Raw genomic sequence first — 17,867 nt, forward strand, 5'->3', positions numbered from 1 at the left:
AAACAGTATGGTACAGGTACAAATACAGAAACATAGATCAATGAAACAGAATAGAAAACTCAGAAATAAACCCACAACTATAAGATCAAGTTGTCTTTGACAAAGCAGGAAAGAAAACCCAAAGGAAAAAGGCAGTCTCTTCAACAAATGGGGTTGGGAAAACTGGACAGCAACATGCAAAAGAATGACAATGGACCACTTTGTCACATCACACACAAAAATAAATTCAAAATGATTAACAATCCAAATGTGAGACTTGAAACCATAAAAATCCTAGAGGAGGTCACAGGCAGTAACCTCTTTGACATCAGTCCTAGCAACTTCTTTCTAGATATGTCTCCAGAGGCAAAGGAAACAAAAGCAAAATGAACTATTAGGACTACATCAAAATAAAAAGCTTCTGCCCAGTGAAGGAAACAATCAACAGAACTAAAAGGCAACCTATGAAATGGGAGATGTTTGCAAATGATATACCCAATAAAGGGTTAGTGTCCAAAATACATACAGAACTCATGCAACTCAACACCCCAAAACCAAATATCCAATTAAAAATGAGAGAAGAGGGGTGCCTGGGTGGTTCAGTTGGTTGGGCATCTGCCTTCAGCTTGGGTTGTGATCTCAGTGTCCTGGGATCAATTCCCACATCGGGCTCCTTGCTCTGCAGGGAGTCTGCTTCTCCTTCTCCCTCTGCCTCTCTCCCCATGCTCCTGCTCTCTATCTCTCTCTCTCAAATAAATAAAAGAAAAGAGTAAAAATGGGGAGAAGACATGAATAGACATTTCTCCAAAGAATGCATTTAAAAGGAGCAGACACCTGAAAAGATGTTCCTCATCTCTTACCGTCAGGGAATTACAAATCAAAACTATAATGAGATATCACCTCACACTTGTGAGAATGGCTAAACTCAACAACCAAGAAACAACAGGCATTAGGGAAGATGTGAATAAGGGGGAACCCTCTTATGCTTTTGATGGGAATGCAAAATGTTGTATCTAATGTGGAAAATTATATTCCACAAAAAGTTCAGAATGGAACTACCCTATGATCCATCAATTGTACTACTGGCTATTTACCCCCAAAATGCAAAAAACAGTAATCCAAGGGTGTACATACACCCTGTTGTTTATAGCAGCATTATCTACAAGAGCCAAACTGTGGAAACAGCCCAAGTGTCCATCAACTGATGAATGGATAAAGAAAATGTAATATATCTGTTTATATATGTATATATGTAAATATATATTTATATGGAACAACAAAATTATAATATATATTAAAATATTATATAATATTAATATATTTATATATATTAAATATATATATTAAAATATATACAATATTACTCAGCCATAAATAGAATGAAATCTTGCCATTTGCAATGACATGGATGGAGCTAGAGAGTATTTTCCTAAGCGAAATAAGTCAGTCAGAGATAGACATATACCATATGATTTCGCTCATATGTGGAATTTAAGCAACAAAACAAAAGAGCATAGGGTGGTAAAGGAGAGAGAGAGGCAAACCAAGAAACATACGCTTAGCTATAGATAACTAACTGATGGTTAGCAGAGGGGAAAAGGTTGGGGGGATGGATTAAATAGTTGATGGAGATTAAGGAATGCATTTGTTGTGATGAGAACGGGGTGTGTTATAAGTGTTGAAACATTAAATTGTACACCTGAAACTAATATTACTCTATATGTTAACTGGAATTTAGATAAACTTAAAAAAAGAAAACTTAAATGTTTTTGAAAAAATGTTAGCAAACCAAAAACAAAACCATATTAAAAAAATATACACTGAAAAATTATATTTTTTTAATGAAATGCGAGGATTGTTCTACATAAAATTATCTACCAATTTAATATACCACATTAACAGAATAAAGGAAAAAATCCACATGATCATCTCAACTAATGTGGAAAAATAATTTGACAATATTCAACATTCCTTTTATCACTTTTATCATTTAAAAATCATCAACAAGTTAGAAATAGAAGGAAACTGCCTTAACATAATAATCTCATTGTATTTTAGCTTGCTAGATTTGACATAGTAAAGTACCACAGACTGAGTGGCTTAACAGTATAAATTTATTTTCTCATAAATTCTGAAAGCTAGAAGTCTGAGATCACAGTGTCAGTAGAGCTGATTTCTTCTGAAGATTATCTTTTTGGCTGGAAGATGTCCATCTTCTCAGTATTTTCACATGATCTTTCCTCCGTAATTGACTATGCTCAGATTTCTACTTCTGATAAGGATACCAATCATATTGGATTAGGACCCACATTAATGACCTCATTTGACTTTAATTACTTGTCTAAAAGGCCTTATCTCCAAAGGGTGTTAAGACTTCAACATATTAATTTTGGTGGTAATAATCCAATTTATAACAACCCCCCATATTTATGCTCTTCTAGCATATATAATACATTCACATGTCACAACAGCCCCAAAAGTCTTAACCCCTTCCAGCATAAACTCTAATTCCAAAATCTAATCTAAATATTATCTAATCAGATATGGGGAAGACTTGAGATATAATTCTTCCTTGAGGCAAAATTCCTTTTCAACTGTGAACCTGTGAAACCAGACAAGTTATCTGCTTCCAAAACTGAATGGTTTAGACATACATAGGGCATACATTCTTACTCAAAATGGGAGAAATTGTAAAGAATAAAAAGTTCTTGAGACACAAGTAAACCCAAAACCCAGCAGCAAAATTTCCACTTGATTTTAATACTTCAGAAATATCTTTTTTTAATTTTTTTATTGTTATGTTAATCCCCATACATTACATCATTAGTTTTAGATATAGTGTTCCATGATTCATTGTTTGTGCATAACACCCAGTGCTCCATGCAGAATGTGCCCTCCTCAATACCCATCACCAGGCTAACCCATCCTCCCACCCCCCTCCCCTCTAGAACCCTCAGTTTGTCAGAAATATCTTTTTTAACTGAATACTCTGTCTCCTGTGTCCACAGATCAATGTCTCTATACCTTTGGCTTTGGGCAATGGCCACACATTCTAAGACCTGGGCAGGAGCAGCCTGGACCACTGACATCTATGTTATAGACCCAATCTATAAAACCAATGATTTGGCTCTGCCCTCGGAAATCAAGGAGATGGGCTTGTCATCCAGGTCTGTATCCTCTGGATCTGTGGTTGCAGTGGTGATTCTGAAGACCAGTAAACTGCCTTTGGGGCCATTCTTCCATTTTCTAAAGAGTAACACGTTTTCAGTCAGATAACTCTTTTGTCCCTTCCTATAGAATCCAAGAATGGTGATAGCTTTCTTTTATTTTCTCCCTTTTAGTCTATTCTGAGCATGTTTCTGTTTGTATAAAATCCTAAAACCATGTTGTCCTCCAATGCATATCACAGAAGTCCAAACTATCAGACAAGAGCTTGCTCTACAGATCTTTCCTGGAAACCTGCATCCCTACTCCTGGATTCTGTTGACACGGTTTATTATATCTGTGAGTCATACTCACAATCTCACTAACAAATTGTTGTCAAACCACATCTTTGATGCGTTCTTCAGAACATAATTTCACATTTTTTTGCAATATGAATGAGATGAAATTTTTCAAAATCTTCAAGTTCTGATTTCTTTTTAATTTACAATATCCTCTTCAATTTACCTATTTTCTCTTGCATTTTACTATGAAGAGCAAGGGAAAAGCAAGCCACATTAATATTTTAATACCAGGAATTTCAAAGATATGTGAAGAAATTCCAATGTAAGAATAAGCAGATTAGGGGCACCCGGGTGGCTCAGTTGGTTAAGCATCTGCCTTCAGCTCAGGTCATGATCCCAAGGTCCTGGGATCAAGCCCCACATCTGGCTCCCTGCTCAGGGAGCCTGCTTCTTCCTCTCTCTCTGCCACTCCCCCTGCTTGTGCGCTCTCTCTCTCTCTCTCAGTCAAATAAATAAATAAAATCCTAAAAAAAATAGAATAAGCAGATTAAATTAAGACAAACTATTGCAAGACAAAAAAAAAAAAATCTATGATAACAAAACCATCCTAATCAGTACCCTAATTCATGAATTGGCTTATGGATTTTTTTCTCAGCAGTGAACATTAGACAGTGCTTGGTAATTATCCTTGATAGTAGGGGTCAGCAAACTATTGCCCATGAGTAAAACTGAGCCCACCACCTGTTTTGTAAATAGTTCTATTGGAGCACAGCCACATTCATTTGTTTACATATCATCTATGGCTGCTTTCATAGTATAACAGCTGAGTTGTATAGTCTCAAATCTGTATATGCCAAGAAGTTGAAAATTTTCCCATAAGACTCTTTACCAGAAAACTTTGCTGAGACCTGCTCTACAGAAACATGGTATAATATCATTTCCCCACCAAAAACACTTAGACTAAACATTACCTCTTAAGTAGAAATATGTTAAAATATATAAGAAAAATATAAAATAAAATAATTAAAATTGAAATATATTAAATTAAAATAAAACACTTGAAGACTGATTTACATGGAGGGCATGGAATAGCAATAATTCATTTATCATTTATTGCATACCATTTTAGAAAAATTACTAAGGAAAATTATCTTATACTACTAAATATCTATTTTTATAAAAATAAAAATCTTCCATGTAAATAAGTATAGATTGAGAATATAATATCATATAGATATATCATACTTTAAAAATCAATACTCTACTGATGGATATTTATTGTTTTTTTTGTTTGTTTTTGCTTTCACATGCATTGCTGAAATGGACTTCTTTTAATGTATCCCTTGAAGCATATTTACCACTATTTTTCAGCATTAATATATAGAAATGGAATTTCTGAGTCAAAGATACACACTAAACAATCTGATACATGTCAAAATACCATATGAAAACTTGTACCAGTTTATATTCTTTGCAACATCATATTCAAATGGGAGGCAGCACTGGGGAATGATTTCAGTGGGTGGACTTTGGAGTTAGATTGCCTGAGTACAAATTTCAGGTCTGGTACTTATGAGCTGTGTGACATCAGACAAGTTACATGACCTCCCAATGTCTCCGTTTCCTTAACTAGAATTTGGATACTATAATCTATGGGATAAGTACCTCCCAATGTCTCAGTTTCCTTAACTAGAATTGGAGTACTATAATCTATGGAATAAAAACGGAAAAAAAAAAAAAAAAACCTCCCTCAGCTAAATGTCAAAATTATCACTTACAATTTTTCTACTTTCCACAAAATACTGAAACAGAATTCATCCAAGTTCTTTGCCACGTTATAAGGATCACCTTTCCTCCAGTTTCCTATAATATGGTCCTCCTTTTAGTCTGAGATATTACCAGAAGTATCTTTTTTTTTTTTTTTTTTTTTTTACTTATTTGAGACAGAGAGAATGAGAGAGAGAGAGAGAGAGAGCACATGAGAGGGGGGAGGGTCAGAGGGAGAAGCAGGCTCCCTGCCGAGCAGGGAGCCCGATGCGGGACTCGATCCAGGGACTCCAGGATCATGACCTGAGCCGAAGGCAGTCGCTTAATCAACTGAGCCACCCAGGCGCCCACCAGAAGTATCTTTAATGTTCATATTTCTACCAACAGTCTCCTCAAGCCAACATATTATTTTTAAATATGAATTTAAAAACACTTCCAACCTAAACCCATTAACTAGATGTAAAGTCACTTTCATATTTTTAGTTTTTTGTTTGTGTGTTTGTTTGTTTTTTGCAGAAGCATTCCATTTCAAAGTACCAGATCTGTATTAGTTTGCTAAGACTGCCATAACAAAGTACCACAGACTGGGTGGCTTAAACAACAGAAATTTGCTCTTATATTTCTGGTAATGTAATTTTATATTTAGCTGAGGCAATTTCTTTTTTTTAAGTTTTTATTTAAATTCCAATTAGTTAACATATAGGGTAATATTAGTTTCAGGTATACAATTTAGTGATTAAACACTTCCATAGAAAACCTGGTGCATTTCACAAGTGCTCTCCTTAATCCTCACCACCTATTTTTTCTTATATTTTTATTTATTTATTGACAGAGAGAGAGAGACAGCGAGAGAGGGAACACAAGCAGGGGGAGTGGGAGAGGGAGAAGCAGGCTTCCCGCTGAGCAGGGAGCCTGATGTGGGGCTCGATCCCAGGACCCTGGGATCATGACCTGAGCCAAAGGCAGACACTTAATGACTGAGCCACCCAGGCGCCCCACCACCACCTATTTAAACCATCTCCCCCCACCCACCTCACCTTTGGTAACCATCAGTTTGTTCTCTATAGTAAAAAGTCTGTTTCTTGGTTTGCCTCTCTCTTTCAATTCCCTTGTCTCATTTGTTTTGTTTCTTAAATTCTACATATGAGGGAAATCATATAGTATTTATCTTTCTCTGACTGACTTATTTCACTTAGCATAATAATCTCTAGCTCCATCCACATCATTGCAATTGGCAAGATTTCATTCCTTTTGATGCCTGAGTAATATTCCTTTACACACACACACACACACACACACACACACACACCGCATCTTCTTTACCCATTAATCAGTCGATGGACACTTAGGCTGTTATCATAATTTGGCTATTATAGATAATGCTATATAAACATTGGGATGTATGTATCCTTTTGAATTAATATTTGTGTATTCTTTGGGTAAGTACCTAGAAATCCAATTGCTGGATTGTAGGGTAGTTCTATTTTTAACTTTTTGAGGAATGTGCAGATGGGATTTCTAAGCAAATTATTGAAGTTGTGGCCTAGTTTTTGCTTGCTTGCACCAAGACCAAGGTGTTGGAGGTTGGAGGTCTCTCTCCTTGGTTAGTAGATGACCATCTTCTCAGTGTATCTTCATATGGTGTTCTCTCTCTGTCTGTATCCAAATTGTCTTTTATAAGGTAATCAGCCTTATTGTATTAGAGATTACCCTCATGATATTATTTTAAATTAATTTCCTCTTTAAATATACTATCCTCAAATACATACACAATATGAGGTATTCAAGATTCATACTTAAACATATGAATTTTGGGGACATGATTCTGCCCAAAACAGCCATGTCATACTGTGACGTGTAAAAAATCACAGCCAATGTCATACTCAATGGTGAAAGACTGAAATCTTTTCTTCTGAAATCAGGAGCGAAACAAGGATGCACACTTTGCCATGTCTATTCAGCATATTAATGCAATTTGCAGAGAATTTAGGCAAAAAAGGGACACAAAAGTCATCCAAATAAGAATGGAAAAAGTGAAATTATTTGTTTGCAGAGGACATGAGCTTATATATAGGAAACACTAGAGATTCCAGAAAAAATGAATGTTAGAACTAATAAACAAATTCAACAAAATTGCAGGTTTAAAAACTAACACTCAAAAAATAGTGAAGATTATATACACTAACAATAAAAAGCCAAAAAAATAAAGAAAACAATTATATTTCCCCAAAAATGAAATAAAATACTTGGAATAAAATTAACACATAAGTAAAAAACTTATATATAATAAATATGAACGGTTGCTAAAAGAAAATTTAAAAGACACAAATAAATCTAAAGACATTCCATGTTCCTGAATTAGAAGACTTAAAATTGTTAAGATGTCAATATTGCCATCAAAGCAATTTAGAGATTCAATACAACACCTATCAAAATTTTAACTTTTTTTCTTTTTGAGAAAGAGAAAAATCCATCCTAAAATTCATATGGAATCTCAAGAGACCATGAGTAATAAAACCAATATTTAAAAAAATGAAAATTGATGTCACACTTCCTGATTTTAAAACTTACTATAAAGCTGCAGTAATAAAAACAGTGTGATACAACATAAAGACAGACATAAACCAGTGTACTAGAATACAGAGCTCAAGATAAACAATGATGTATATGGTCAAATTTATATAATGTATATGTGTATATGTATGTATGTGTATGTGTATATATATGTATGTATAAGTATATATATATATATATATATTACATACACATATATACATATATACATGTATGTGTGTATATATACATATATATATTTATTTGTGCATCAGAGGACACTATATGATGATGAAACCACAGAATAGAAAATAAACATGCACAACATATCTGATAAGGAGTTAATACCCAGAATATATATTTTTAAAGCTCTTAAACCCAATAAAAAAATATAGTCCCTTTATAAAATGGGCAAATTATGTAAACAAACATTTTTCCAAATATATGCATTTGGCTAATAAACACATGAATAGGTGCTTATAACCACTAATCATAGAGAAATGAAATTAAAAACAATGAGATGCCATTTCACATCATTTATAATGATTATTATCAAAAAAAAGAAAGAAAAACAAGTGTAGTCAAAAATGTGGAAAAATTGAAACTCTTATTGTTGGGGATATGAAATGGTGCAGCCACCAGGGAAAACAGTATGGTGGCTTCTCAAAAAAATTACTTTATGATCCAGGAATTCCACTTCTGAGTATATACCCAAAATAATGAAACAGGGATAGAGACAGATATTTATATACCCATGTTAATAGCATCATTATTCATAATAATCAAAATGTGGAAACTAGCATCCATCCATGGATGAGTGGATAAAGAAAATGTGTGTGTATATACATATATATGACTATATATATAACAATAATCTATTATATTATGATATAATAATATCTATTATATTATGATATAGTAAAATAATCTATTATATTATGATATGATAATATAATATAAATCTATTATATTATTATAATATAAATCTATTATATTGGGGGTGCATGCAAATAGTGGAAGAGTAGGGGACCTCGTTTCATCTGGTCCCTTGAATTTAGCTGGATATCTAGCAAACCATTCTGAACACCCATGAATTCATCCTGAAATGTAAGAAAATATATCTGAAACTCTACAAGTAGAAAAGTGACTGCTTATTGCAAAAACTGCTTTTTGCAGAGAGGTGCATCTGCGGGGAGATATCAGAAGATAAATGAGAGGGGAAGAGCCTCCATAAGCTGGTCCCTGGAAGTGATAAAACCCCAGATTGCAAAATCAGAACCTTTAGAAATCTGCTGCAGTGAGATAAATCCCTTTATGGAAGGGGCTCAGAGGATAAAAAGGGAAGAATTCGAGTTGGGTCATTGTGGACTCAGGATCCCAGAAGTCACAGAATGAACGGGGGTGCCTGAACCAGTAGAGTACCCAAGCAGTGGAGCAGGGAAACTGGTTAGTGTCAAAGAGCCCAAGAGGGGACTCTTAGCTCTGGTCACCATAAACCAGGAGCTGGGCAGGTCAGGTGGCCACTCTTGGCCTGAACACCCTGAAAAGGCCTGGAACACACAGGCCATTTACCATCCCCTGGGAGGAGCAAAAGGGCTGCACCCACAACCAGGCAACAGCTCTCAGGGTGGGGCCCCTGGAAAGGACAGTAAGGTGACACCCAGCCATCCAATAGGAGCAGAGGAACTTGGTACACACACAAGCACACAACTGCTCAAGGCACACAAAGGGCAGTAATGTGAATCCCTTGGGTTCCCCCTGGGAGGATTACAGTGGGCATGCACCACAAGAGTCTGTGGAGTTTGGCACACACAAAAGTGAAGACTGTTTACCCAAAGGGTTTATTGAAGTCGGGAGGGGTCCTCAATCTTTCAGCTCTGAGCATGAGATCCAGGCACAACCATTTTTATTCTGATCCTTTAAAGAGTTGCAGAAAGCCTCCAGGGAACAAAAACCACACAGAGGACCAGCTTACACTGAGCCCAGCCCCCTGGCAAGGGGTGGTGCAACTCCATACAGGCAAAGACACCTGAGAAGCAGCACAGCAGGCCCCTCCCCCAGAAGACCAACTGGAAAAACAGGTGGACAACACGTTTATGGATCCAACAAGACTGTACAAGTCCAGCATCAGGGGAAAATAGAATATTGAGCTTCAGGTGTTTTCTCATGATTTTTTTTATCTTTCAGCCTAAAACTTTCCATTTATTTTTTTTACCTTTTTCCCATTTCACCTAGTTTCTTATTTTACCAACTTATGTTTTTAAGTAACCTTTTCACTTTTATTTTTTACATCTACATTTTAGAGATATATCCTTCATTTTAGTATTTGTCACTCTATTCAATTTTTGCTTTCACTCTATTCAAGTTCTGTGTTCTTTGCAGTTTTGGGATATAGTGTCTTCTAACATAGAGACCAAAATTCAATCAGGAACAAGTGGATCACCCTGCTTTGTCGATCCTGTGAGATTATAGCCCCTGCCACTGCCTTTTTTTCCTTTCATTCGTTTTGGGTTTTTTTGCTTTATTATTGTGGTTTCCAACCACTTCAGATTTGTCTAGGGTGTATTTTCCTTGGGCTGTGGTTGATACTTTGGACTCTGCTCACTAGCTCACTCATCCTATTCTCTGGGCAAAATGACTAGAAGGAGGAAATCACAATAAAAGAAATAACTAGAGGCTCTCTGCCACAGAGCTAATCAATATGGATATAAGTAAGATGTCAGAGAAGGAATTCAGGATAGCAATTATAAAGTTAATAGCTAGGCTTGAAAAAAGCATAAGTGACAGTACAGAATCTCTAAGGGCAGAAATGACATTTAATCAGGTTGAACTTAAAAATACTATAACTGAGATGCAGTCTAAATTGGATGCTCTAACAGCTAGGGCAAATGAGGCAGACAAGAGAATAAGTTATCTAGAGGGCAGGCTGATGGAAAGGAAGGAAGTTGAGCAAAAGATAGAAAGACAACTAATAGCTCATGAAGAAAGGTTTCAAAAATTTAATGATGCCCTGAAAAGAAAAATATGTCAGAATTAGTGGGGTGCCTGAGGGGAAGGAGAGAGAGGGCCAGAAGGTATTTTTGAAGAAATCATGGCTGAGAACTTCCCTAATCTGGGGAATGAAACAAGCATTAATGTCCAAGAGACATAGAGGACCCCTCTCCCCCCCCCAAAAAAAAAGGAATAGATCAATGGCCCAACATATGATAGTGAAGTGAGCAGCTCAGGAGAGGATGTTCCCTACATACAGAGGGACAAACATCAGGACAACATCAGATCTACCCAAAGAAACCTGGCCAGAAAGGGCAAGCAAGATATATTCAGGGTACTAAATGAAAAGAACATGCAGCAAAGAACACTTTATCCAGCAAGGCTGTCATTCAGAGTGGAAGGAGAGATAAAGATCTTTCAGGACAGAAACTAAAAGAATATGTGACCACCAAGCCAGCCCTGCAAAATATATTAAGGGGGATTGTGTAAGTGAAGAGAGACCCCAAGAGTCACATAGACCAAGAAGAAACAGAGAAAATCTACAGAAACAGGGACTTTACAGGCAATGCAAAAGCACTAAATTCACATCTTTCAATAGTTACTCTGAATTTAAATGGGCTGAATGCTCTAATCAAAAGACACAGGATTTCAGATTGGTTAAAGAAACAGGACCCATCCATATGCTGTCTACAAGAGACTCACTTTGAACCTAAAGACACTTCCAGACTGAAACTGAAGGGAGGAAGAAAAATTTACCATGCTAATGGACCTCAAAAGAAAGCTGGGGTAGCAGTTTTCATATCAGAAAAATTAGATTTTAAATGAAAGACTGTAGTAAGAGATGTAGAGGGACATGATACCATACTTAAAGGGTCTATCCAATAAGAAGATTAAACAATTGTAAATATCTATGCCCCCAACATGGGAGCATCCAATAATATAAACCTATTAATAACCAAAGTAAAGAAACACATTGATAATAATACATTAATAGTAGGGAACTCAACATCCCACTCACAGCACTGGACAGATCATCTAAGCAGAATGTCAACAAAGATACAATGGCTTTGAATGACACATTTGACCAGATGGACTTCACAGATATATACAGAACATTCCATCCAAAAACAACAGAATACTCATTCTTCTCGAGTGCACATGGGACTTTCTCCAGCATAGAGCACATACTGGGTCACAAATCAGGTCTCAACCTATACCAAAACATTGTGATTACTCTCTGCATATTTTCAGACCACAATGCTTTGAAACTGGAACTCAACCATAAGAAGAAATTTAGAAGGAACACAAACACTTGGAGGTAAAAGAGCATCCTGCTAAAAAACGAATGGGTCAACCAGGAAATTAAGGAAGAATTTTAAAAATTCATGGAAACTAATGAGAATGAAAACACATTGGTTCAAAATGTCTGGGACACAACAAAGGCAGTCCTAAGAGGAAAGTATATTGCTATACAACCATCTCTCAAAAAATTAGAAAAATTCCAAATACACAAGCTAACCTTACAACTAAAAGACCTGGAGAAAGAACAGCAAATAAAGCCTAAACCAAGAAAGAGAAGAGAAATAATAAAGATTAGAGCAGAAGTCAATGAAATAAAAACCAGTAGAACAATAGAACTCTTCAATGAAACTAGAAGCTGGTTATTTGAAAGAATTAATAAGATTGATAAACTTCTGGCCAGACTTATACTAAAGAAAAGAAAAAAGACCCAAATTAATAAAATCATGAATAAAAGGGGAGATATCACGACCAACACCAAGGAAATACAGACAATTTTAAGAATATATTATGAGCAACTATATATGAACAAATTAGACAATCTGGAAGATATGGATGCATTCCTTGAAACTTATAAACTAAGACTGAAACAGGAAGAAATAGACAATCTGAACAGACCCATAACCAGCCAGAAAATTGACTCAGTAATCAAAAACCTTGCAAAAAAACAAGAGTCCAGGGCCAGATGGCTTCCCAAGGGAATTCTACCAAACATTTAAAGAAGAATTATTACCTTTCTACTGAAGCTGTTTCAAAAAATAGAAATGGAAGGAAAACTTCCAAACTTGTTCTATGAAGCCAGCATTGATCCCAAATCCCCAGACCAATATCCCTGATGAACATGGATGCCAAAATACTCACCAAGATACTAGCAAATAGGATCCAACAGTACATTAAAATTATTATTCATCACCACGAAGAGGGATTTATTCCTGGGATGCAAGGGTGATCCAACATTTGCAAATCAATCAACATGATAGAGCACATTAATAAAAGAAAAGACAAGAACGATATTATCCTCTTAATTGATGCAGAAAAAGCATTTGGCAAAATACAGCATCCTTTCCTGATTAAAACTTCACTGTGTAGGGATAGAGGGAACATACCTCAATATCATAAAAGCCATCTACAAAAAGCCCACAGTGAATATCATTCTCAATGGGGAAAACTGAGAGCTTTTCCCTTAAGGTCAGGAACATGACAGGGATGCCCACTCTCACCACTATTGTCCAACTTAGTACTAGAAGTCCTAGCCTCAGCAATCAGATATAAAATAAATAAAGGTATTGACATTAGCAAAGAAAAAGTCAAACTCTCACTCTTTGGAGATGAAATGACACTTTATGTGGAAAACCCAAAATACTACACCCCAAAATTGCTAGAATTCATACAGCAATTCAGCAATGTGACAGGATACAAAATCAATGCACAGAAATCAGTTGTGTTTCTATACAGTAACAATGTGACTGAAGAAAGAGAAATTAAGGAATCGATCCCATTTACAACTGCACTAAAAACATAAGGTACCTAGGAATAAACCTAACCATAAAGGTACAGTATCTGTACTCTACAAACTACAGTACAGTTATGAAGGAAATTAAAGAAGACCAAAGAGATGGAAAAATATTCCATGCTCATAGATTGGAAGAATAAACATTGTTAAAATGTCTATGCTACCCAAAGCAATCTACACATTCAATGAAATCCCTATCAAAATAGCATTGACATTTTTCACAGAGCTGGAACAAACAATCCTAAAATGTGTATGGAACCAGAAAAGACACTGAATAGCCAGAGGCATGTTGAAAAAGAAAACCAAAGCTGGGGACATCACAATGCCTGACCTCAAGTTTATTACAAAGCTGTGATCATCAGGACAGCATGGTACTGACACAAAAACAGACACATAGATCAATGGAACAGAATAGAGAGCCCAGAAATGGACCCTCAACTCTATGGTCAACTAATCTTGACAAAGCAGTAAAGAATATCCTATGGAAAAAAAGACAGACTCTTCAATAAATGGTGCTGGGAAAATTGGACAGCCACATGCAGAAGAATGAAACTGGACCATTCTCTTACACCATTCACAAAGATAAACTCTAAATGGATGAACGATCTCAATGTGAGTCAGGAGTCCATAAAAATCCTAGAGAAGAATACAGGCAGTAATCTCTTCTACCTCGGCCACAGCAACTTCTTGCAAGACACATCTCCAAAGACAAAGGCAACAAAAGCAAAAATGAACTATTGGGAATCCATCAACATAAAAAGCTTCTGCACAGAAAAGGAAACAGTCAACAAAATAAAAGACAACCTACGGAATGGGAGAAGATATTTGCAAATGTCTTATCAGATAAAGGGCTATTATCCAAAATCTATAAAGAACTTATCAAACTAAACACTCAAAGAACCAATAATCCAGTTAAGAAATGTCCAGAAGACACGAACAGACATTTCTCCAAAGAAGACAGACAAATGACCAACAGACACAAGAAAAAAGGCTCAACCTCCCCTGACATCAGGGAAATACAAATCAAAACCACAATGAGATACTATATCACACAGGTTGGAATGGCTAAAACTAACAAGTCAGGAAATGAGAGATGTTTGTGAGCATGTGGAGAAAGTGGAACCCCCTTCAACTGTTGGTATGAATGTAAGCTGTTGCAGCCACTCTGGAAAACAGTATGGAGATTCCTCAAAAAGCTGAAAATAGAGCTACCCTATGACCCAGGAATTGCACTACTGGGTATTTATCCAATGATACAAGTGCACTGATCTGAAGGGTCACCTGCACCCCATTGTTTATAGCAGCAATGTCCACAGTAGCCAAACTATGGAAAGAGCCAAGATGTTCATTGACAGAGGAATGGATAAAGAAGTTGTGGTATGTTTATACAATGGAATACTACTCAGCCATGAAAAAAAGGAAATCTTGCCATTTGCAACAATGGGGTTGGACCTAGAAGGTATTATGCTTAGTGAAATAAGTCAATCAAAGAAAGAAAATTATCATATGATCTCTCTCATATGTGGAATTTAGGAAACAGAACAAATGGTCATAGGGAACAGAGGGGAAAATACAACAAGAAAAAATCAGAGAGGGAGACAAACCATAAGATACCTTAATCATAGGAAACAAAATGTGGGTTTCTTGAGGAGATGGCGGTGAGGAAATGGGGTTACTGCTTAATGGACATTAAGGAGGGCATGTGATTTAATGAGCACTGGGTTTTATATAATATTGATAAATCCCTGAACTCTACCTCTGAAACTAATAATACACTATATGTTAATTAGTTGAATTTAAATAAAAAATTAAAATTAAAGAAAACTTTAAAAAACCTAACATTACATCTATAAGACCTAGAAAAGGAATAACAAACAGAACCTGAAACCAATAAAAGTAAGGAAATAATAAAGCATAGAATAAAAGTAATTAATATATGAACTTAAAAACAAAACAACAATGTCTTCTGCCCATTTTTTGACTTGATTATTTATTTTTTGTGTGTTGAGTTTGAGAAGTTCTTTGTAGATCTTGGATATCAGCCCTTTATCTGTAGTGTCATGTGCAAATATCTTCTCCCATTCTGTGGGTTGCCTCTTTGTTTTGTTCACTGTTTCCTTTGCTGTGCAGAAGATTTTCATCTTGATGAAGTCCCAAAAGTTCATTTTTGCTTTTGTTTCACTAGCCTTTGGAGATGTATCTTGAAAGAAGTTGCTGTGGCTGATGTCGAAGAGGATACTGCCTATGTTCTCCTCTAGGATTTTGATGGATTCCTGTCTCACATTGAGGTCTTTCATCAATTTTGAATTTATCTTTGTGTGTGGTGTTAGAGAATGGTCAAGTTTCATTCTTCTGTATATGGCTGTCCAATTTTCCCAGCACCATTTATTGAACAGACTGTCTTTTTTCCATTGCATGTTTTTTCCTGCTTTGTCAAAGATTATTTGACCATAGAGTTGAGAGTACATATCTGGGCTCTCTATTCTGTTCCATTGGTCTATAAGTCTGTTTTTGTGCCAGTACCATGCTGTCTTGGTGATCACAGCTTTGTAATATAGCTTGAAATCGAGCAACGTGATGCCCGCAGCTTTGTTTTTCTTTTTCAACATTTCCTTGGCAAAGACACAAAAATACACTTCTCTGAGGAAGACATACAAATGGCTAACAGACACATGAAAAAATGTTCATCAACATTAGCCATCAGGGAAATTCAAATCAAAACCACATTGAGATACCACCTTACACCAGTTAGAATGGCAAAAATGGGCAAGGCAAGAAACAACAAATGTTGGAGAGGTTGTGGAGAAAGGGGAACCCTCTTACACTGTTGTTGGCAATGCAAGCTGGTGCAGCCACTTTGGAAAACAGTGTGGAGGTTCCTCAGAAAATTAAAAATAGAGCTACCCTATGGCCCAGCAATTGCACTCATGGGTATTGACCCCAAAGATACAGATGTAGTGCAAAGAAGGGCCATGTACACCCCAATGTTCCTAGCAGCAATGTCTGCAATAGCCAAACTGTGGAAAGATCTGAGATGTCCTTCAACAGATGAATGGATAAAGAAGATGTGGTCCATATATTCAATGGACTATTACTCAGCCATCAGAAAGGATGAATACCCAACTTTTACATCAACTTGGATGGGACTGGAGGAGATTATGCTAAGTGAAATAAGGCAAGCAGAGAAAGTCAATTATCATATGGTTTCACTTATTTGTGGAACATAAGGAATAGCATGGAGGACATTAGGAGAAGGAAGGGAAAAATGAAGAGGGGGAAGTCGGAGGGAGAGATGAACCATGAGAGACTTTGGACTCTGAGAAACAAACAGGGTTTTAGAGGGAAGGGGGAAGGGAGATGGGTTAGCCCAGTGATGGGTATTAAGGAGGGCATGCACTGCATGGAGCACTGGGTGTTATACAAAAACAACGGATCGTGGATCACCACATCAAAAACTAATGATGTATTGTATGGTGACTAACATAACATAATAAAATTTAAAAAATTAAAACAAAACAAAGCAAACAAAAAAACAATAGAAGATATAAATGAAACCCAGAGCAGGTTCTTTGAAAAAAATAAAGTGATTAACCTGTAGCCAGACTTATTGATAAAAAAGGGAAAGTACAAAAATGCAATCACAATTGAGAGAAGAGAAATGACATCCAACACTACAGAAATATTATGAAAAACTATATGCCAAAAAATTGCACATCCTAAAAGAAATGGATAAATTCCTAGAAACATATAAACTACCAAAATTGAATCAGGAACAAATAGAAAATTTGAACATACCAAAAATGTGGAAGGAAACTGAATCAGTAATCCAAAAACTCTCAAGAAACAAAAGTCCAGGATCAGATGGGTTCACAGGCAAAATCTACCACCCTTTTAAAGTAGAGTTAATACCTATTCTTCTCAAACTAATCCAAAAAATAGAAAAAGAAGGGAAACTTCCAAATTAATTCTAGGAAGCCAACATTACCCTAGTACAGAAATCAGATAAAGACATAACTAAAAAAGAGAACTACAGACCAAGATTCCTGATGAACATAGATGGAAAAATCCACTGCAAAATGCTAGTGAACCAAATCCAATTATATATAAAAAAGAAAACCATTCACCATGTTCAAGTGGGATTTATTCCTGTGTTGCATGAGGTCAATATTTTCAAATCAATCAATGTGATACATAACATCGAGAAGTGAAAGGGTAAATCCCATATGATCATGTCAAGAGAAGCAGAATAAAGAATTTGGAAAAGTACAATATCTATTCATGATAAAAGCTCTCAATAAAGTAGACTTAGTGGGAACACA

The sequence above is a fragment of the Halichoerus grypus genome, chromosome X (genome assembly GCF_964656455.1).
Source record: "Halichoerus grypus chromosome X, mHalGry1.hap1.1, whole genome shotgun sequence".
Lineage (NCBI taxonomy): Eukaryota > Metazoa > Chordata > Mammalia > Carnivora > Phocidae > Halichoerus > Halichoerus grypus.